This window comes from Mirounga angustirostris, unplaced genomic scaffold, assembly GCF_029215605.1.
Source record: "Mirounga angustirostris isolate CCGP_5_RB_7025 unplaced genomic scaffold, mMirAng1.0.hap1 SCAF_3, whole genome shotgun sequence".
NCBI classification, from domain to species: Eukaryota; Metazoa; Chordata; class Mammalia; order Carnivora; family Phocidae; genus Mirounga; species Mirounga angustirostris.
Window position 1 is genome coordinate 67,740,469 of NW_026991711.1, and position 23,238 is coordinate 67,763,706.

The window sequence follows — 23,238 nt, forward strand, 5'->3', positions numbered from 1 at the left end:
CTTGGATCTCCACCAAATAATCAGTGTTTTTTATGAATCAGTTACCTTTTTTTAGCTTAGGATAATTGAAGGAGAAAATGCCAGTATACTGTGAGATATTCTTCAAAATTTTCTAATGCACTGTTTTATGCTTAAGATAACTTAATACCAGTTTAGAAATGACCATAGCAGAACATTGCTCTACCTCTAAAGCTTTCACATGTCTCAATTCCTCTCCTTTGGTTTACTTTGCCTCAGTTCCCTATATTTCTCCTAAGATTACATTACAAAAGTATCTACATACACTTGCTCTTCTATATATTTTATCTCCTTTTTCTCTTCCCAGGATCCCATGCTTTTATTGTAATTTTAAAAATTATCCTCAAGAAAAATTACTCATGTTCACAAATACAATACCCTAAATTCTCACATTTGTGGAAAAAGTACAAATATACAAATCCACATTTGTAGAATTTTGTACAATAGGAATTATAGTTGGGGAGACATTATTGTACTCAACACAGTGTTTAATATTAGAAATCTGCTTAATAGGACTGTATTTCATCTGGTATGGAAACTTTTAAGACAGTGGAGTTGATACAATGGCTATATATAACTAAAACATCAAAGCTATTGAAGAAGAGCTAGATACAGTTAATTCAGTAGTGTAAATGACTAATTCTGATCCATACATGGCTGAAATACTAATAATAAGTTTATCGTAACAACTGAAAACGATCTACCAGAAAATGGCTATTTTTGTGGTAGTATTTAAAAGTCATATAAAAATACCTTGGATTTTTGCTTTTTCCAAAGTACTAATAATTGGCATTGCTCAAACTAGTACAGTAAACTTAGATATTAAAATATTTTATCCATATCAAATGTCAAGGGCTCTAAATGTGCTATTACAATAAATGTATGATCTGCATTAGTACTTAAACTTTAAAAGAGTTAATTTACTTTATCCATATATCAAATTATATCAATTATCACTGAAACATGTACGATATGTTAGTCTTGTATTTAATTGATTACAAATAAGAAATGCTATTATTTTAACAATACAATAATAAATGTAGCTCACCATCAGGGATAATAGCCATTAAAATGAGTACAGCAGAACAATTAGTTCAAATTTACTTCCAAAGAATAACTTAAAAGAAATGATAGGCAGCTTGAATGAGATTTAAAACACAACAAGCCAAGATTAGAAAGTTTAAGAACTGCCACTCAAACACCATAAAAAGGCAGTATTAAGGCTACAGAGATTCAATTGCCAGTGACTGTATTATATATTGCCAGTGTACAAAAAAAAAAAATTGTCCCAATATGGAGTAAAAACGTGAATATCAGTAGTGTTAGGCTAAAATGCAAAGTATTAACAAGGCTATTGATTGCAGCAAAAATAACATTGATAAAAAGATACCTAAAGAAGTTAAGACAGTGAAAGAGCTGAATCAACTTACTTCAAAATTTCTCCTTGGAGAAATGCTTCTTTCACAGATACTCATTACACATCCATTTAGGTATTATGTTTTTAGAAAGTGGAGAAAAGATTAAAAAAAAAAAAGAAAATGGAACCCGAAAGTAATCGATAGAAAATATTTTTGAAAGCAAATCCGACACTGGAGTCCAAATGTAATTACTACGTCAAACTCCACCAATCCTTGATTGAAAGTAAACTACATCATCTCACATGATGCTTACTGACAAAATTAGCCATGATAAATGGTGACATTAATAGCCATAATAAATAAATGTTATAAATTACTAATTACATTTAGTCAACAAAGTAGGGTTATTTAATAATGCTCCTCAAATACAACAGGTAGCATTTCTAATGAATAATTGGGTTTTATATCACACCTCTTTATCATGAGTGAATTTGTAACAAGGTTCATTTAAAATAAGGCACAGTACATGTGCCTTTCCTTCCTTGGTTTAAATGGTTAATCAATGACTCAGATACAAAGTACTAGGACTCTTAGGGGAATACCATGGTTTTAGGACAGGTGTTCTCAACCTTTTATTTTTTTTTTTCTTCCTTTTTCTGATGGAGGTTCATTCATGTTTTAGGAGAAAAGAAAAGGACTAGAGTCCAGTGAACAAAACAGTAATAATTTAAAAAAAATGAGAAGTAGAAAATAGTCAAATGATAACCCCTGGCAATTACAAAAGTAATCAGTTCACAAATATAAAACTTTACATAATTCTAAAAAAGGTAGTTAGTGGAAGAATAGCAATAATTAAGAATAGTTAACACATCTCAATATAACACTAATGATACACTGGCAGGAAAGCAACCTTCTTGAGGATTATGGAAATTCCAACCGCCTGCATGTGTGCATATAGAGTAAGAGTTTGTAAAGGTGCCAAGAGTTGGTGGCACCACACAACTGAGTGGAGTACTGAATTAGAATTCCCAGTTATTTGTGGTAATGCAATAATCTTAGTCTATGAATACCACATTTAGTAAGCCTTAATAACTTATTCAGCAGGTTACTACTAAGAAGCACAGAGTTGTCAGTAAAAATGAATCTATGAAATTGGGCTCATTCATATGTAAGTATAAAAAAATGAGCCTTGCATTTTTCCATGAAGAGAGCTCTCAAAGCCATGAATTTGCTTTAGAACAAGACTGATTTAGGGAACCCAGTGTCTGACATAGAGCTCAAAATAGATAATGTAGTGGATGGACCTAAAATATACAGAAAAACAAGCACGTGTGATTAATGTATCTGATTTCATAAAAACATATAAAGTACAATCTCATTGATCTGATGTAATTTTGTGATAAATTACATTTTAGACTATGGATTGATTCCTCAAAGCTTACAATGAATTCATTCCTTTAATCACTTCAGTGATGTTATTAAAATTGTTTTTGATTCATAAAAACCCTACTAAATTACTGCAAAAGCAACATTTCAGTGGTCTTTGTTGATCTTTATTTTTAAGATTCATTTGACAGAGAGAGAGAGCAAGTTAGCACAAGCAGGGGGAATAGGAGAGGGAGAGGGAGAAGCAGGCTCCCCACTGAGCAAGGAGCCTGATGCAGGGCTCAATCCCAGGACCTTGGGATCATGACCTGAGCCAAAGGCAGATGCTTAACCGACTGAGCCACCCAGGAGCCCTGGTCTTTGTTGATCTTTAGATACACAAATTTACAAATCAAAGGTTTATCAGTTATTTTTATAGTAAGTGCAGTCATACTACAGCAAACATTCTAAACTTTTAACTGATTTTAGAAATATTTCAGCTATGAACATAACAAACCTAACAATTTGTATTTCACTTAGGAGCAAGAGTAGAACAGTGTGTGGTGCACCGTCCCGTGTCAGGGTCAAATGCAGTGGCAGAGTTAGGATTTGACAGAATTAAGAGGAAAAGGCCTGCAGAAAAGATTAGGTAAGCCATTTTTACAAAAGAGGGCCATTTTTACCAATGAAAGCATTGTGTCCATTTGTGAATGGCATGGTGTGGGTGAAGTTAAGTGGAGTTGATACAGGATTCAGAGAAATAAGGGAACTTGGGGAGATGCAAAAGGACTTTGAAAAAGCCTGGCATCTTCCAGAGGATAAAATTAGAATGTTTGTTGAAACAATTCTGTCCTTAATTCTAGTAATTTCTGATTTACTGACTTTTAGCAGCTAATGTGAAGGACACAAATTACTGCAGAATAACTGAAATATTTAGTATACCTGGTACTACAGCACCCTCTATCACATGATCATATACAGAACATTTATATGTAATGGTCGCTTTAATGTGGGAATATTCATTTATGTAGAACTTTCCCGGTTCTAGAGCTTAACTTACTACTTTCCAGCAAAGGGGTCAAAGGCCTACACATTTCTCCAGTTCTAGTATCATCACTGTCTGTCCTGTAATAGCAAAGAGCATTAATGACAAAGCAATCCTGAACTCTAAATTCTTCCAGGTGTGGTTCAAGTACCAACACCTTAAATATCAGGGGAGAATTTATCAAAGCTATAATTATCCAGCTCTACTCCCAGTCCTTGCCAGTTAGAAACTCGGAGGTTAAGGCCAATCTGTTTTAGTAAGTTTTTCAGGGACTTCTGATGGATGCTCAAGTTTAAGAACCACTGCTCTATTACAGAAGAAATGCACAGTGGAGCAGTCAAGTAGGCGCTAATGTACAAATTCTAAAGGAAACTTTTCTCACTTTCACTATATACTTTGATATTCAGCTAAAATGCCATTCCAATAAAACACCAAGAACAATCTCATGCTAGCTACCTAATACTGTCAGGCCTCTAAGCTTCCAGGGAAATCTAGGTTGTCACCTAAGGATTCATGATCAGGGAAGAATTTACCTCCATTTTGTTGACTTTGGGGAAATTGTTTCCTCTCTGGTTATCTAAAAGAAATCTACCATGCAAACAAATCTATATTCAGCCTGAGCATCTCTGAGGCTCTGGGAAATTTCCTTAGCCTGCCCTTTTTTTTTGTTTTAATATTTCAAGTTTTTATTTAAATTCTAGTTAACAGGGGCGCCTGGGTGGCTCAGATGGCTAAGCGTCTGCCTTTGGTTCAGGTCATGATCTCAGGGTCCTGGGATCGAGCCCCACGTCAGGCTCCTTGCTCAGCGGGAAAAGCCTGCTTCTCCCTCTCCCTCTACTGCTTCCCCTGCTTGTACTCTCCCATTGTCGAATAAATAAACAAAATCTTAAAAAAAAAAAAATTCTAGTTAACATATAGTGTAACAGTGTCAGGAGTAGAATTTAGTGATTCTAGCCTGCTTTTAAAACAAATTATCCCCTAAATTCTACGCTTCTTGATGGGCTCCAAACCCGTACACTGCACGCTTTTACAACAGCGACTTAGTACGTGAAAAGAAACAAAAAGCTTTTATATCAGAGGACAATCTAAGCCACAGAGCCTGAGCCATCTTCCCACCAAGTGAGAAAGAGAGGACCCCATTCCTGACAGACTAAGAAATTCATGCGGGGATGATTGGGAATAGTTCAGGAACAAGGCATGTGGAAACAAAAACAGAGAAACATTTTTTCTGGGCTTAAAACCAGAGAAAGAAATCCGCTTCCTCTCCATCTTGGGAATACAAAGCTACTCCTCCTCTTCAGAGTCCTGCGAAGTACCTCCTGCGCGGGAACCGGGCAGGGCGGAGACTCGGGTGCCTCCCTTCCGGGGGGCGAGAGAAAGAAACGCCGGGGCCGCGATTTCTCTGGAAGGTTCCGAGAGAAAGGTGCGCGCGCCCCCTCCGCGGGCAGCGGGAGATGCGGCACCAGATGGCGCTGCCGCACCGAGAGCCGGAGCCTGGGTGACTACGGGGACGGGAAGAGGCGTCACCGGATCCTTTCCTTCGTGTCCTTCGCCGGAAATGCTCGCTGGCGCCAGCCTCTGGTCCCGGATATTAAGACTTCTGGAGAGTTCCCGCGTGAGGGCGGAGCTAGGACCGGAACCGAACAGCGACCGTCGGGCCTCGGGGCGGAAGCCCCGGGCGGTGCCAGCGAGGGCTGCCTTGTGGCGCGCGCCTCTCCAAGGCGGGAGCGCGGGTCTGGGGGAGGTGGGGTACGTGAGGGGCGGGGCCTCGCCATGCGCGTGCGCACTTTCGGGGACGTAGTCGCCGCTGGCGTGTGCGTCTTTCTCCATTTTTGCACGTTTGCTGGCCTGGCGAGGCGGAAGTGGTGACGTAGTAGTCCCCCCCCCCCCCCGCCCGCCCACAGGGTTTGGGTTTCTAGATGTGAGTCAGGTTTCTGGAAATCTTTGTGGAAAGTTAATGGTATATGAGGTAAAAACTTGAGCTGTATTTTCCTCTTGACTCTAAAGCGATCCAAATGTTTGCTGGGCGCGGTCCCAGTGCTGGTATGGACCCAGCCTTTCCCTCTAAATCTCTGGACCGGCTTGATCCACCCACTGTTTCTTTAAGCGTCAAACCAGAGGCCGTAGGGATGTCACAAGGAAAGGGACTCAAGGCAAATAGACTATTCCTTTGGAACCCAAAACAATTATTTAAGGAAGCGTGTTTTTGCTTTTTAACAGTGCTTCTCAGGAATTTAAGGAGTTCAGTCGACTTTTTCTGTTTTTGTCAGTGTAAACATTTTATATTTTGTGCTTTTTGTGGTGTAGTCTTGCTCTTGATCTTTAACTAAAGGAAGGCTGCTTGTACAAAGCGTTACAGAGGAAGAATCTGCCGTTTTTTTATTTTTGCAAAGTAGAGAGGCAAACCACTTTTATGGATGGACGGACCATAGTAACGAGTGAAAAGTGCACTGGTTTTGTTTTGGTTTTAGATGCAGCATGGAAACAACTAAGACGTTGAAAAGTAAATCTGTATCCATCCCCATTATCCATTAATTTTAGATTGTAATTCTAAAAGCGTCAGCTGCAAGGTGCCTGGTTCTCCCAAGATGTTCAGTTTTGGTAAACACTTGTTTCTGTGTTTCAGAGCTCTTTCCGTTCTGTGGCCTACATAAGAGCTGAGAACTTGGGAAAGCCAGAGCGAATAGAGACTTAAGCGGATATACTGAGAGAAACAGGTGGACTGGGGAATACAAGAACATTAGATTGTCTCTAGTAGCTAAATGACGACATTTTAGTGTTTCTCAATAAAACCTTTTGGGTGGTCTTGGTAGTAGGTGTAAAGAAAGCTGTTGTGGCTTGAAGAGTGCCGTGACATATGTTTATATGAAAATCCAAGGGGAAAAAGTGGGCAATATTGCAGTATCATTAGGCTGACTAGAAATAGGACAAACAGGAGGCAAGACGTCCAGGAAAACTTTAAAAAGGAATAAAAATATAAAACATGTGAAGGAGAAAGAGTCAAAGCTGTGAAAATATGAAAGAGGCTGATTTGGAAGACTAACGGAAAAACAGTTTTAGATCTCAACCTGAATGTGTAGAATAAGGAGTAAGTTCTTTATTAGATGTTTCAGCTTCGGATATCCTGCATGTATGTAGTTGAAAGAGTGCTTCATTTTGCCACATTATATCAGTAATTTACAGTAACATAGTTCTTCATAGTTTAAAAAATGCATGTTATTTATTTATTTTCACAAACAGTGGCATTTAAATCACTTGTCTGCAAATACCTCAGTTCTTGTCCCTCACTACTACTTGCCTGGCAAAACCTGGCTCATGGTTGAACTCATGCATTTATGTTTTCTGTGCTTGCACCCAGAGCTTAACGATTGGATGAACTAACAACGATCTCGCACCTAGATGGGCTCTCCACGTTGTCCAGTCATCCAGCTCCTTTTCTCTAGTTACTTTGCTGTCTTCCGGAAACCAAGTATTTCATTATTCTTTTTCCTTTCTCAGATTACCAACTGCCTCTTCAACCAGTGACTTTGCTTCATATTTTATTAAAAAATAAAATTGTGAGCCTAAGCCAAGAATTCTTTTTTCTAGCATCTACTCTACCCACACCTGTACTTTTTAAACATCTTCCATCTAGTTTAAAAGGATGATGGGTCTTTCTATCAAATGCAAACACTTGATTCTGTTAGTCTTTCATTTTAGCCAGTTGAGTGGGTATATGGTGTTAGTTTCATTTTTGTGAAGTGTGTTTAAAACTTTTGCCCATTTTTAAAATGGAGTTTTTCTTATAATTGAGTTGTAGGAGTTGTTTATATATTATGTACATTATTTTCTTTGTAATTTATTATTGTTTTGTGATAAAAGCACTTCACATAAGATCTACCCTCTTAGCAAATTTTTAAGTATATAACACATTGTACTATTGGCACTGTGCTGTAATCTCTAGAACTTATTCATCTTGTATAACCAACTTATATATTCATCTTGGTTATACAAGACTCTGACTAATGATCCTCCGTTTCCCCTTCTCCTTGTACACGTGTTTTTTGTCAAAGTGTGTGTTGTGAATATTTTTCTACCAGTTTGTGGCCTGTCTTCATTTTTTTAATAGCGTATTTTGAAGAGCATTTTTTGTAAGTTGTATTTTTCTAGGAATTTGTACATATTATCCAAATATTAAAGTTCATTAGCATAGAGTTGTAAATAAAATCCTATTATGTTTTTAATACTCACAATTTACTACATTTAAGCCTATTATCCATTGAAGGTTAATTCATCTGTATGGTATAACAGTAGGAATTGATATTCATATTTTTCAAAATGAGAATCCAGTTATTCCAGTTGCATTTGTTGAAAGGGTTATCCTTTTCCCCATTGAATTACTTTGGCACCATTGTCTGATTTTCAGAGTATTCAGTTCCATTGATAAATATATGTCTATCCTTATGCCAACTTATCCAACTTCGTTTTTCCTAAAAATTGTTTTATTTAGTCATTCTAATTTCTTTGCATTTTAATATAAATTTTAGAATCAGCATTTCAATTTCTGAAAAAGCCTGCTGGGATTTTGATTGGGATTCTGTTGAATCTTCTGATCAGTCTGGGGAGAATGACATCTTAACAATATTGAGTTTTCAAATCTATAATCATGGCATATCTCTCCATTTGTCTTGGTCTTTAATTTCTCTATGTAATTTTCAGCATACAATCTTGCACATATATTGTTAAATTTTTTCATAAGTATTTCATGTTTTTTTTATTTTATTATAAATGTATTGTTTAAATTTCCAGTTTTGAGTCATTATATTTTTTAGTTCTAGAATTTTCATTTGATTCTTATGGATTCTACTTCTCTTGTGAAATTCTGAAGTCTATGCCTAATAACTCCAATATTTAGATCATCTGTTGTCTTTTTCTTATTCCTGTTTCCTGATGTGCCCAGAACTTCTTAATGGAATGCTGTCTTTGTTTATGAAAAAATTAGATCTGAGCAATGTTTTTACTTTCATAAAAAATTTTACTTTTGCTTCTGTCAAGAAAGTAGGCCAGGGGTAGAGCACCTTAATCTGTATGGTTTTCAGTCTGTTAGGTCTGGTCTATTTCAGGTCCCTTCTTATTCCTATGATGGCCCTTTTCTGTGTCTCAACCAAAAGCCTGAGGTATTTTCATTTTTTTTTAATATATTTTTTAAGATTTTCTTTACTTATTTGAGAGAAAGAGAATAAATGAGAGAGAGAGCACAAGCCAGGGCTGGGGAGAGGCAGAGGGAGAAGCAGACTCCCTGCTGAGCAGGGAGCCCAATGTGGGACTCAATCCCAGGACCATGGGGTCATGACCTGAGCCAAAGGCAGATGCTTAACTGACTGAGCCACCCAGGCGCCCCCTGAGGTATTTTCAAAGGCCATTCCTCGTTGGTTGTCCTTGAACTCCAGTTTTTATTTTCTCAGAACCATGGGACTCCCAAAAGCTATTCTTGGCTTCTCTACTTCTTAGCTGCCACGTTCTGAGTGACTTTCCAGCTTTAGGAACCGCTTCCAAATTGGCAAATAAGTCAAAGGGAAAAACAGTTGAATATGGGCAGACTTCTCTGTACCTTCTCTCCAGGATCTGTCCTCTCAAGATGACATCAAAAATATCCTTTTTGTATTTTTAACCAGCTTTTCTACTTCCTCATTAAAAGTGTAGGCCTGATTTAAAAAAAAAAAAAAAAAAGAAGGAAGAGAAAAGAAGTACATCATTGGCAGAAGTGGAAGACCTTCTTAAGAAGTCTCAATGATACAGGGCACCTGGGTGGCTCAGTTGGTTAAGCCTTTGGCTCAGGTCATGATGGAGCCCTGCATCTGGCTCCCTGCTCAGCAGGGAGCCTGCTTCTCCATCTTCCTCTCCCTGCTTGTGCTCTCTCTCTCTCTCTTAAATAAATAAATAAAATTAAAAAAGACTCAATGATTTTTCCTGTATCAGGGTTACCATTTCTTGTCCCCAAACACCAGAAACAATCCAGAAGACACACCAATGGCTTTCTGTCTTGCTTCTGGAGGTGTCTCTAGGGCCTCCTGGAAGTGATACCCCCTTGCCACAGATGGGCTCCTAGGAAATACCCTGAGTTCTCTTTAGAGTATGCCTACCTATGTCTTCTGACCTCTACTCCTTCTATCGAGGGTCCCAATGTAGTTTTGTTTTCATGCAAACCAAGCACAACTCGCTGTAGCTATAAAACTGAATTTATAGAATTTATAGAATTATAGAAAGAATATGTAAGAACATATTCTTACAATACAAGTAGATGTTCCATTCAGACAGGAAGAAATGCATCCCTTTATTTTTATAGATATCAGTAAAGAGATATACACTTCCCAAACAGAAAATGGATTTGATTTCTTACTGTAACCTCAAGCAATAATTATATAAAACATTGCCCACCAGCTCATGGGTGTGCTATAGAAAGGTCAGAATGGGCAGGACTTAATCCCAGATTCCCCACTTCTTGGTGGAGGATTAAGTTATTTAAGTTTTGTACGCCTCAGTTCCCTAATTTGAAAAATAATATGTTTACTTTCCAGGGTGATTGTTGGCTTTAAAAAAGGTACTATTTATGAAGTGTCTGATACATGATAGGTTCTATTATTATGTATAAAATTATTATATAGATTTCAGGGATTTGTCCACATGGCAGCACTGTTTCAGAACCCGCAATATTTTGAGATTTCTGCTCATCACATATTTTGCTTTATTCAGTAAACATTGATTGATCCTCTGTTAAATACTGAACACTGCACTAGTACACTAGGATGCAAAACTATGAAACAACTTGCCTCACAGGTCTGTAAACATAGCTTGTCCATTTTATTAAAAGCCACGGTCAGAACTGTTCCAAAACAGTTTCATCACCCATAGTGTTCAAGTATAACACTTTGTGATTTTGTTCTCTTGCTGCTATGTAATGAATCCTGAAATAGTTTTTTTTACCTAAAATAAAACTTGATAGAGTTTAACTTAGAATAAAATTCAATATAAAGCAGCTCTAATATGAACAATTTCCAAGGGAATTTTATTACTAACAAACCAATAGAACACTATCGTGAGGCAGTTTCACTTAGAAAACTATATGACACAATGGAACATGAGCTCGGCTTTAGCATATTAATAATTAGCCTGACTCATCCAAAGACTGGAGGATAGGCTGTTATCAAACATCATGGGAAGTTCTGTTCAGTGTGCTGGCAGAGGGCTTTCTTCTTTCTTTAAAGGGGAAAACCAATTTATTTTATAGTTGAATGTCCATAAAAAGAACGATCCGCCAGCTTTTCCATTTTAACCCTGCTCTTCAGATTGTTCTAGCTCTGACACGGTTGTAAGCCCCTTGAATACAAACACTTGTCCTCAGGTTTTACCATGTCAACTCTCATACCCATTTCTAAGGTCTACTTACTTAATTTCTACTTTATCAAGGGAGCAAAACAGTTTTGCAGTAAATATGAACTGAGTAATTTTATAAGATTCTCAGATCCAGTAAGAGATTCTCCTGTGATTAAAAAACCCCATTCAAAATCAAATACTCTATTTTCTGAGCTTGATTTCCTTTATTATTTGGTGCTTTGTTTGTTTTCCTAATCCATAGAACAAACAAATACAGCTTAGAACAGATAAAAAAATTCTTACAGTATCAACTATAAAATTATCCAAATTATGTTTCACTGATTAAATTTTCTAATTTCCTTGCTTTAAAAATACGTGTACAAAGAAGTAATGGCAATACAAGTTAGTAATCTTATTCACCATTTCAGTCTTGCCTCACCATTTTTTTTTTCTACATTTGAGTTCCCAGTTCTCTAACTGTATTACTGGGGTTTCACATTTAATTGTATCTATTCTATAATTGGGTAAACTTGAATTATTTGAAATTCTTTTGGAACAGTCATACATTGAACTCATTTACATGCACACCCAAAAAATTAAGTGTCAAGTCTAGAGTGGCTTTCCCATAACCCTGCTCTATTAATGTCTTAAAAATCACCAAATGCTCTTATTCCAGATCATGATGAGGTCAATATGGAGTGTTAAATCTGACCTCTGTGTGTTCTATAAGGGATTGCTCAGTCCTACTACAATCCAGTAGTTTAAGTATAGATTTTCTGGCAGTCATCCTGCCTTTTATAATGTGCCTAGATGGAACAGTAAAACAAATGGGCCTTTTACTACCCTGAATGGGGTCATTGTAGAGATATAAGAAGACGCCATAAATAAGGGTGCAACATTTCCTTTATCCCCAAAACACAAATAGTCATATTGAGAACTGGAACGTACTTACTTCAGCTTTTGTAATAAGAGAAAGAATATAAGTTTTCTATGTTCAAAATAAAGTTAACCTTAGGACATAACGACCCTCTGCGCTGCCTCCCTTTGGAGCAGCCCTTTGTCATATCCCTTTAATTCATACAGTTGAATTATTTTTAAAATTAAAACAGCAAGCTGACATTTTCTCTCAATTATCTGCTTCCTGAAGTTTTGTTTTTAAATTACTAAAAATCAACTATACCCTTAATTCATTGCCTTTGGTTTTCTGTGGTAAAAAGTAAAATGCAAAATGTATTTTAGTTAAGTATATTAATTTGAAATTGTTATAGTTCAAAAATAATTCCGCATGACTCTTCCTCAACTGCTTTTAAATTATAAGTAATCGTTATCATGATTAAATATTTCATTATCTATGCTACACTACTTTTGAATCCTCGATATGAGTGTTCACGTGATGACTTGGTGCTAAAATTTCCAGTTAGTGCCTTTGTTACTTTGGTTTTTATTTTTGGCCACTCATATTCAGATTTACATGATAATGAAAACCCATTTTTGTTTCTTGTATTTTGTCTGGAATTTAGAAAAGTTACTAGATGAGAAAAGAATGATGTCTTCTTTCATCAAGAAAACAATGCATTTTAATTTTCCCTACTGTCCATCTTTGGGGTGAGTGTTTCATTTGGATGGTAGATTAACACAATTTATAGATTAATGAAAGAAAATTCAGTTTTTATAAAATTATTTTAAAACAGACACAATCCCTACCCTCATGGTGTTTACAGAAGGCACTTAATGATTAGATTAAGAAGAAGGTAAATATATCTGAAGACATTGAAATGTTCGATAGCCATTTTTAACAGTATTTCAACAGTGGATTGTATGAATAAAAGAAATATAGTAGAAAAGAAAATGTTCTTTTCTGCCTACATAACAGTATACATGATCCCAAAATAGAGGCATGAAAAATGCATGAAAAAAATCAAGCATATGGTTTCAAACATCTTTAAAACAAGGATTACATGATTAAATTAAATGATTAAAAAGCAAAAGACCTTTTAAAAATGTTGAATTCAAAAGTCTACCTTAGGAATTATGTTTAAATCCAAAGGAAAACACGCCCTTCTCCTCTGTTTTCAACTATTTTCCTTGTTTTGTTCAGAACACTTACATAGCTTAGAGAACTTTACACACAACAGCACATCAGCCAGTGAAGTCATTTGGCTCTCATTGAGCTTGAGTACCATTCCAAAGAAGATATTCTGATACCCCCAAATAACATAAAAGGCCTGATCTTTTATAGTAGGAGACTCCAAGATGTAAAACAGAGTGACATTGTATTGGTAATGAGAAACCTGAGACTAGAAAATTTAGTAAAAAGCTGACTAGGTTAATAAAAGGTACTATTTCAGGAATGCTGATTGGCTTTTCTTGCCTGGCCCAAGGCATTCCTGTTGTAATGTATTAACTCCACTTACCTCTACTTATTGATCAGTAACTAATTATTGAAAAATTCTAAGTACAAAGTTCTTTATAATATTCTGATGAATATGAAGTAAGTATAAAATATGTCCTTATTTTCTAGGAACTTTGAGAATAATTGGAGACACTCATCCAATGGGAAATACTCTATGATCAAGTAAGAGATGATATCTCAGACTGTGATAGCAAAGAAGGGCACTGATAATGAGAGCCATCATTTGTTAAGGGCCTAGCATGTGTGTAGAGCTTTCCTGCAGAGCTGGACAGTGTTGAAAGGATTGGGGGAAAAGATCCAGGTTTACATGGCCAGTAGTGTAATAATCTGGAATTGATATTCTTGGGGCTTGACTGATATTTAAAGCAGGCTCTCTAAATTCCTCTGCCTGGAATATCCAACTACAGTACTCTAAGATGGGCCTTGTTCCCCAGCTGACCACTTAAGACTTCAACCAACACTTAGCTGTGGACATCTGAGGAGTTCACTTCACCCAGATTCTTTTGGCTTCTCAAAAGAAGTAGTTCTTTCCCTTAAGTATATCTCTTGGCAATGTAGTCCTTCCTAAGAGACTTCTTGGCTGGTTTCTTCATCTGGAAGGTGTGCATCTGGTCCACACAAAGCACTTGCCCTTCCTTGGCTAAGCTGTACGTAGAAGTACAGTGAGTTCCTAACATGGCTCTTTCCCTCTGGCTCTGTTGCCTTAAGTGAACATAGGCATTGCTACACTTTATGGTCCTCTTACTGAGTCAGACACCAGATATGAATCAGACTAATTCATAATTCCATGAGATAAAGGAAAAAATTGCTCAGAAGTACAAGTAACATAAATTTCTCTCCTATGTTTTCATGAAAAGAATTGTATACACACATCATACTATACACAAAACTCAGTTCCAGGTGTATTAAGAGCTTAAGAGTAAAAGTCAAAGCTTGAAAACTTTTGAAATGTTTTTATGACTTGAGAATAGAATTTCTTAAAAGATATTTTTTTAAAGAAGTCCACGAAAGAAAACTAAATGAAGGGATCAGAAGAAATTCTAAATAACTGTATTTCAGAAAACTTTTCTGAAATAAAAAGGATTTGAAGTTACATGTTGAAAGAGCTCACCATACACTTAAGAATATCAATCCAGAATGATGAACACAAAGATGTTCTAGTACAATTACTGGGTTTAAGAGAAAAAATATTCTTTGACTAGGGGGAAAAAGCATGTAATCTATCGGAGATTATAATTAGATAATCATCAAACTTTTCAAGAGCAACTCTTTCTGTTCAAAGAAAATAAGATTTTCTCATTTCTTTAGATTCTCAAGGAAAGAAGACATGAGCCAAACATTTTGTATCCAGTGAAACTGACTTTCAAATGAAAAAAGCACCAGGAGTCTTTAGCTCTTTCTGAAGAATCTACTAGAGATTGAGCTTCAGGTAACCTAATGACCAGAGAGACATCAACAGAAGAACTGGTGAGCATTGAATATGTAGTTCTTAGTAGGACTAAGACAAAATGAAGGCTAAGAGAATGAGAGTATAGTACATAATGGTTAAAAATGTAGAAAGGGATGGAGAATTGGGGAGAGCATACGCAAAAAAAATTTTTTTAAGTGTTTTTAGTACTCATGTGGTGGTAGTATTAATATTGTTATTTTGAGACCATTCTGTGTGTAATATGAGGGGTTTTTTTTAAAGATTTTATTTATTTTCACAGAGAGAGAGAGTGAGAGCAGGAACACAAGCAGGGGGAGTGGGAGAAGGAGAAGCAGGCTTTCCACGGAACAGGGAGCCCAATTGGGGCTCGATCCCAGGACCCTGGGATCATGACCTGAGCCAAAGGCAGACGCTTAACGGCTGAGCCACCCAGGCACCCCATGTGTATAATATGAGTTAAAAACAAATGAGTAACTATGGGATTTGTAGCCTGTGTCCTTGGGAACCAATGTTCTCAGTGTAGAAGGAAGGGGAAACAAATGTAATAGCTTAGAGATTAAATAAAAGTACTGTAATCCTAAATTTGAATTGTAAGTATCAATATGAACTCATGAAGTACCTCTCTTTTGCCCCTGTGGAAAACAACTAGAAACTAATTACCAACCCAGTAGCAATGAGTATTGTATCCTTATTGTGTAGAATGTGTTTTTGGAATGCAATTTCTCATTAAAAGAAATCAGAGCTTCTTGAAAATTTTCTAATTCTAGATTTAGGGGATGAAATGTACAAGATGAACCTAGAATAGCTTGTTATTTTATGGCTAGGAAGCTATCAAATACTACTTGAAAAGGTTCCTATTGGCCAAAGGTAGAGCAATGTGAACTTCAATCATGAGAATAATTGCAATGGATTGAAACTCATCAAATATATTTAAATCCATCTGTTCAAAATGATATTTTTAAAAAAGAATTATAATTTTTAGAAGATAATAGGAAACCAATTCATTATCTTGAAAACTAATAATGAAGTGAAAGACTTAAATATTTATCCTGCTTTCCTTTATGAACCGGAACACTGGTTAACCAAATAGTAAATGAGGGAAACATCTCTATATGAATATATTCCAACTCATAAATGAAAAAAGAATTAAAATATAATCATGTTGCAACCCTTAATAAATTCAGAAATATAGGTAGTTAGCATCACTGACTAATATAAAAAAGAAAGACAATCAGGTATTATATATTTCTTGATGGAAGCACTCAGCGCTACCAAGAGTCATGGAACCCAAATTGGATTAACATACTGATTTTCAGAAAAACAAGACAGGAACAAGTTAAAATGTACTATTGAACATGCAATTTGCAAAATTTGGACTGTGGAAAACTAGAGTGTAGAAAAACTTGGGTTTTTCAACGGGTAAATTGTAATAAATAAGTTATGGATTAAGAGAGTTAAAAGATATCAAAAAAATTTATAGAGGCTGCACTAACTTTAGCATCTAGGGATACACATTTGACTGATAAAGCTATGAAAAATGCAAGGAAATAATAACTGTAAAAGTCCATAACAATTCCTTTTGGGAGGAAGAAGGAGATTAGAATTGGTATGGAGGATATTGGGGGATTTTGTTAGAGGAATGGGGCAGAGTTCTGGCAACATTTTACTTCTTGACCAAACGGTAGTTAAAAGATCCTTCACAGTTGAGTTATTCATTAAGCTGTGCATCTGTTTGTGCGCTTTTTTATATTTATAGTTGATGATAAAAACATTGTTTTGAAAAACCATTTGCAAAAAAGGGAGGGAGCAGAGGCAAGGGAGAGTTGAACTCACATGAGAAATGTTGCGATACCAAGGCATGTTTAAACTCCTTGATACTTATATAATCTCCCTGTATTCTTTAGCTTTATCAGTCGTAAAATACGACAACAAGAAATCCACAGGGTTCTCCTTACCTACAGGAAAGCGTCAAACTCCTTAATATGTGGCTTCTTATCTGAGGACCCCCATTTCACTCGCACACATCACGTGTTGCCATTATCCACTAGGCCCAGTCAGATGGAATCAGATGAAAATCCTCACTATTCTTTGAATATGCGGTATTCTTTTTATGCTTTCATGTCTCTGGGATTCTCTTCCCCTGAAATAGTACTATTCTTCCTTCAAAACTCAGTTTAAAGGTTATTTTCTCTATGAACTCTTCCTTTTCCCCAGGCAGAATTATTTGCTGTATTGTCTGTGTTCCCATATCATTGTGTATATACTTTGGTTTAAATCCTTATAATATTGTCAATCTACATGATTCTTTCTCCCTAGACTAGAGCTCTTCAAGAAAATATATTTATTTTTGTTTTCCCAGTGCTTGTACAGTGTTTGGAATATGAGGGAATGAATGAATGAATGAATGAATGGAGACAAGAATTGAGTGGTTCCAAAGATACTTTGCCTAAGGAAGCCATTGGGTGCAGGGGAAAGATGCAGATACTGCAATCAACTATGTACAAGTGACAAATAAAGCCACAAGACTGCTAAAGCATGTCCTATATGTCACTATATTAAGTTGAACTGGATGTCATCATGAGTCTTCTGTGTTCTCACATCTTATGTTTTGTTCTGTCACTTCTGTATCCATCTTCAGTGGATCCCAGTGAGGGATTTGAAAAAGACATTTGGGTTCTTCAGTCAGCATGGCGCTTTTCCTTGGTCAGTATGTGTTGGGTCTCCACTGACTGTTTTGTGGTACTTGATCCATCAGCAAGAGTATAGTCATAGATCTCATAGAGGTTATAATACAATTAGAACTCTGGCTTCCTGGGACACCTGGGTGGCTCAGTCGTTAAGTGTCTGCCTTCGGCTCAGGTCATGATCCCGGAGTCCTGGGATCGAGCCCTGCATCGGGCTCCCTGCTCAGTGGGAAGCCTGCTTCTCCCTCTCCCACTCCCCCTGCTTGTGTTCCCTCTCTCGCTGTGTCTCACTCTGTCAAATAAATAAATAAAATCTTAAAGAAAAAAAAAAAAAGAACTCTGGCTTCCTGAAGTCCTAACAACATCTTGATAAAATATGGGCCAAAAAACAAAATGGAAAATAATAAATAAAATCTTATTAGTAGGTCCTGTTAATACCACCATTTTTAATCTAATGAGATGGCAGAGACAATGAGAACTTAAGTAACTTGCTCAGGTCACACAATAGTAAGCAGAAAAAGCATAACCTGAATTTAAGCAGCAGCCTGCTTTTGCTACACTCAGTACAAGCACTAAATAAATAGTAATTATTGTGATAGAGAAGAGGAATCTTGTGTCTAAAAAACTAGGTATACAAAAAACTAGAAGGCCTCTCTCAGATGGATCTGGAATGAAGTGTGTCTTTTTTAGTCTAATTTGGCAGGATAAGTAAATTAGTCCCAGTTATAGGAAGAACAGATTAGAAACATTGTCAAAAATGAATTCAATAAAAACTATTTTAGCTCAGCTCAGGAAAATTTTCAGTTTCCTCTTTGTGTTTTTAATGTTCTCCTGAAGGTTAATTACACAAGCTTCTCTTTTGAGATACAGAACACATCTACTACTTGAAAACTAAATGGCAAAGGTGACTTTGAGTCTATGCATAGTTTTGACCTTTGGCTCACTTCATTTATATTTGGGATCAAAAACTGATGTTACATTATTTATGCCTATTGTTGCAACTGGATATTAAGTCAGTATTTTAAATGTTTTAAAATATGGATGTTTCTTTATAAATGTTGCACTTTCCTCTAAAAAATTAAATGTAATAGTCTTCAATTTCCAAATCAGTTAATTAGTAAGATTCTTCTTTGCAAATGAGGAAATTAGAGAATGGCATGCTATACTTTTAAATAATATATAAAAATTAGAATCTTGTATATTTTAGAAATGTCATAGAATTTTTTAAAGAAAAGGATTATTTGTATTCCCATTTTTTATTTCTTTTCTTCTGAAAAGAGTAAAATGAGTCAAATAATTTGCTGTTTATCTGTTCTTAGACTTGGACAGTCAACAATAGCACACCACTTCAATTTTGGGTATATTTGCATAACTGTAAATATTTTAGCAACTTTTTTCTTAGCTCTCTTAATATGAGATTTTGGCCCACATTAGGAAGAGAATTTCCTTATTGGTTTCTTGCACTTCTATGTCATGACTCAGTTGTATATAGGAAAAAATATTCAATTATTATTACATCAGTGAAGTCTAATAGTCTAGGGCTAATATTTACACATGGCAACCTTTGAGAATGACTATAGGGATAGCATTTTAAAATTTCTTTGTCCAGGAGAAAAAATAAATAAAGAGGCACTATTTGAATAACGTATGAACTATGAAAAGTAAGTAATGGATAAAAAGACCTAGGGGAAAAAAAATATTTGGAAAATCAGAAATTATTTCCAAAAGAGCTATCAAGTCTGAAGAAAAATTTTTATTCAGGTATTTCATAGTTATAAAAACATTAAATTAAACTTTTAAATAACCTAGTTGTATTGTAGAGACTAAGATATAAAAGAAAAAATCCAATTTAAGAAAAATATTCCAATTTTTTTGCTCCAAATAGGAACAAAATCTTATTAAATATTTCTCTAGCCTTGTCATTTTTTTCCAAAGAAGAAAACAGTTCTCTTTCTTGTGGCCACTGGGGCTTCCCATTTGTAATGGTTCTAATAAAATACTTCAAATGGTTTTCATTAGTTAAAATTCCTGTCACTTGATCCTCAGAACATCCAGAGCAGAGCAAATAATATCATTATTTTCTCTGTTTTCATAGGTTCATTATTCTTTTATCCATTCATTTACTTGTCATGTACTAACATAATAATAGTATCATTAATTCATCATTTACTGTGTACCAGGCATATATAAACTCCCTACAGTCCAGCATTATTATTTCTAGTTTTACAGAGAGGCAACTGAAGTACAGAGAAGTGAAGTAATTTGTTCATAGTCACACAGCTAGTGAATGGCAGAGCCTAGCTTTGAACCCTGCACTCGAGCTCCAGAGCTGGCATCTTTAATCACTCTTCTGCTCTTTTGGTATGGTAGCTATAAAAAGCAATTAAAACTTGTGGTCTTATGGAAGAGACAGAGTAAAACATGGAAACAATTAACTTGTTCGTTCAAACAAAGATTTACTGAGTGTTCATTCTTTTTCAGACACTGTGCTAGGTGCGTGGTGGTAAACTAGATATACCCTGTCATTACTCTCATAGAGCTTACAGTTTAACTTTGAAGCTGCCCATTAAACAAACAATTATACTGTGAAACAAATGTTTTGATAGAGGAGGTACAGAAATCCACAGAAACCTCTCCCAGGAGTGATGCAAGGTTTCCCAGAGGCGGTGGTGATTAAGCTGAGATCTAACAAATGAATTGACTTGTCTGCCTTAGTGGTGAGTCTGTCTAACCTAAATACTAGGCTCTTTCCACTAAATAACAGAAATAAAATTCGGAACAAGAAGGCTGTAATATCAGATACAATATTATTTTAAAAGTACAAGAGTGTACATAGGTCTACTAATAAATTTGAAAGACTTTGTAATAGATAATGTTATATTAAAATATATATTGTCAAAATTCATTCAGGAGTCACATACCAGAATAGACCAAAACCAATGGTATAAATTAAACAAGTTCTCAAAAGGCCTGTGAGTCCTTTGAAATTTTCAAAGAATGGATAATTCTCATGCAATATAAATTTTCTGAACCTCATTTATAAAGATGTATAGCTTCCATGTTTATTTTATGAAACTAACATCTTGATACAAAAGCTTGACAGAGGACAAAAATGAATATGAATGTAAAAATGCTAAAGAAAACAGCAGCTAACCAAACTGAGTAAGATTAAAAGGAATTGCTTATCACAACCAAGCACAGTTGATGTCATGCATGTAAGGATGGTTTAATAATTGTAAATATCGGGGCCCTTGGGTGGCTTAGTCAGTTAAGTGTCTGCCTTTGGCTTGGGTCATGATCCCAGGGTCCTAGGATAGAGTCCCACATCAGGCTCCCTGCTCAGGGAGGAGCCTGCTTTTCCTTCTCCCTCTGCCTGCCACTCCCCTCTGCTTGTGCTCTCTCTCTGTCAAATAAATAAATAAAATCTTTTTAAAAAATTGTAAATATCTTAGTGTAGTTGATTGATATGTCCAGTTATCTAAAGGGAATTTGATGAATTCCAAGATTCATTATGATAAATAGTCTTTAAAGACTTGAAAGTTACTTTGATGATATAATATAGGAATGCATGGTTGGCTTAATACAAGATTAATATGATTTATAACTTAAGAGATTAAAGAAGAAAAATGTGATTATCTTAATAGATGGAGGAAATTCATTCAGTAAAATTCAATATCTTTTCATTTAAAAATTTTTTATCAAAAGAAAGGAACTGCCTGATTAACACAAAAACAAAAACCATACAGTCAGCATCACACTTAAATGGAGAAGTGTTGGAAGCATTCTCCTTAAAATCAGAAATAAGATCAGTATATCTTTTACCTCCTCTAATCAGCACTGATTAGAGGTCCTAGCCTAGTAATAATGAAAATAAAAGAAAGAAAAGTACAAGGAATAGAAAGGAAACAAAAGTATTATTAGTCCCATACATAAGAGTACAAAGACAACACCCCCAAGTATATAACATTAATTAAAAACCTTACATTTATGGACACAACATCAATTAAGAAAAATCAATTGAATTTTTATGTACCAATTACAGAACATACAAAATGTAAATTTTACGAAAAGGTATTACTTATAACAGTGCCAAAAATATCAAGTGCCTTAGCATGCATTCAAAAAGTGCTGTAAGTGGCCCTGCCTTTGCCATGGGAGCTCTAGAAAGCTGCTGGGTTGTTATGGTCAATTCCTTCCTACAGTTTCAGCCTCATTTCCTAATCTCTGCAGGTATCCATCATCCACAGGGCTAAGAGAAGCCCAGGCCTGTTAACCAGATGAGCGAGAGCTTATGATGGTATTTAGACAGAAGAGGGCGTGGGGATGGGGCTGGGCAAGGATACAAAGAGAAATCCAGGGGAGTTGAGAAATCTCTGAGGAGAATCAGGAGAGCTAAGTGCTCTCATTTGCCACGTGAGCCTCATCAAGAACTCATTCTCTTTAGCAATTGTTTTATAAAATGAGAACAGCAAGACTCACCTCACAGAATGGCTGGGAAAAAGAAAGCGAAGTAGTATATGTGAAAGTATCACACACGGGATCTTATATTTAATATTCTGTCAGCGAATGTCATTTTTTCCTGAAGAAGATACGGTCCCTAATTTCCTGAAGGAGAAGACTGTCCCCACCTGCTGAGTTGTAAGAACAGCAACACCAGCAGTACTTACGGGGGCTTTCAGGCAGTACACTGCAGCCTATTGAAATAGGTGCCAGCACCAGCCTCATTTTACAAATGAGCCCACAGGGAGTTGTTCCTCTAGGCATCCGTCAAATTGTCTACACTAGTGGCAGAGATAGACATTAGCAGTAATCAGAAGAGCGTAGCGCTCACTGGTCAACCCAATGCCGACGCACTGCATTGTCAGCCCCCCTGGCTGCCAGTTCATTGTAGTCTTATTTGTTGTCTAAAGCTGCTTTTTTTGAAATTTAGTAAGTCATATGTTTAAAAGTCAGTGTATACTTGAAGTAAGACATGGCCCCATTAGCTTTCTCGAGGGCAGAAGTGTGTACACACTTCTATTTCCTCAAACCCTTCTAGGACATATTTTTTAGTTAGTAAGCTTCCAGTGTAAACAAATCGGGATTGTTTTTAAAAGGTAAATATATAAAACATGTAACAGTGCCTGTCAAACATGTTATCTACCATTATCATCATCGTATCACTATTATTCTCATCATCATAGTCAATTCTTTTCACCACAGGAGAGTTGCGGCATCAAGAGTGAGAAAAATGTAATTTCCAAGCTTCACATTTAATGATTCCACTCAGACTTGGCAGATTCCTATGGACTTACATGCCATTGGTCAAATATGCCAGGCACAAAGAAGTGTTCAATAAATGTCAGAAAGTATTGTTTTATAGGTGAACAAATTAAGATTTGAGGAAATTAAGTCCAAGGTTATACAGTTAGTATTTGGCAGTGCTACATTCATATACAATTCAATAAAGTTTGTTTGTTCCAGATCTTTTATTCACCCTGCCCACAAACAACCTGATGATCAATGAGTAAAATTTTAGTTAAATGAAAAATTCACATTTCTAACCTTCCCTACTTCTGTAGAACTTGATACTT

At 36.0% G+C, this 23,238-nt stretch overlaps 1 protein-coding gene across 4 annotated transcripts in view; it reads left to right on the forward strand.

Moving 5' to 3' along the window:
* The window catches only part of STARD13 (StAR related lipid transfer domain containing 13), a 521,208-nt gene that overhangs the window by 108,256 nt on the left and 389,714 nt on the right, over positions 1 to 23,238 (forward strand). For 2 of the 4 annotated variants that reach the window (XM_064586208.1, XM_064586211.1), the window contains 2 exons: positions 13,661 to 13,714; positions 14,861 to 15,019. The gene's annotated coding sequence lies outside the window, so the exon portion shown is untranslated. The remainder of the gene's footprint in view (positions 1 to 13,660; positions 13,715 to 14,860; positions 15,020 to 23,238) is intronic. The other 2 variants (XM_064586209.1, XM_064586210.1) reach the window with 1 other exon arrangement.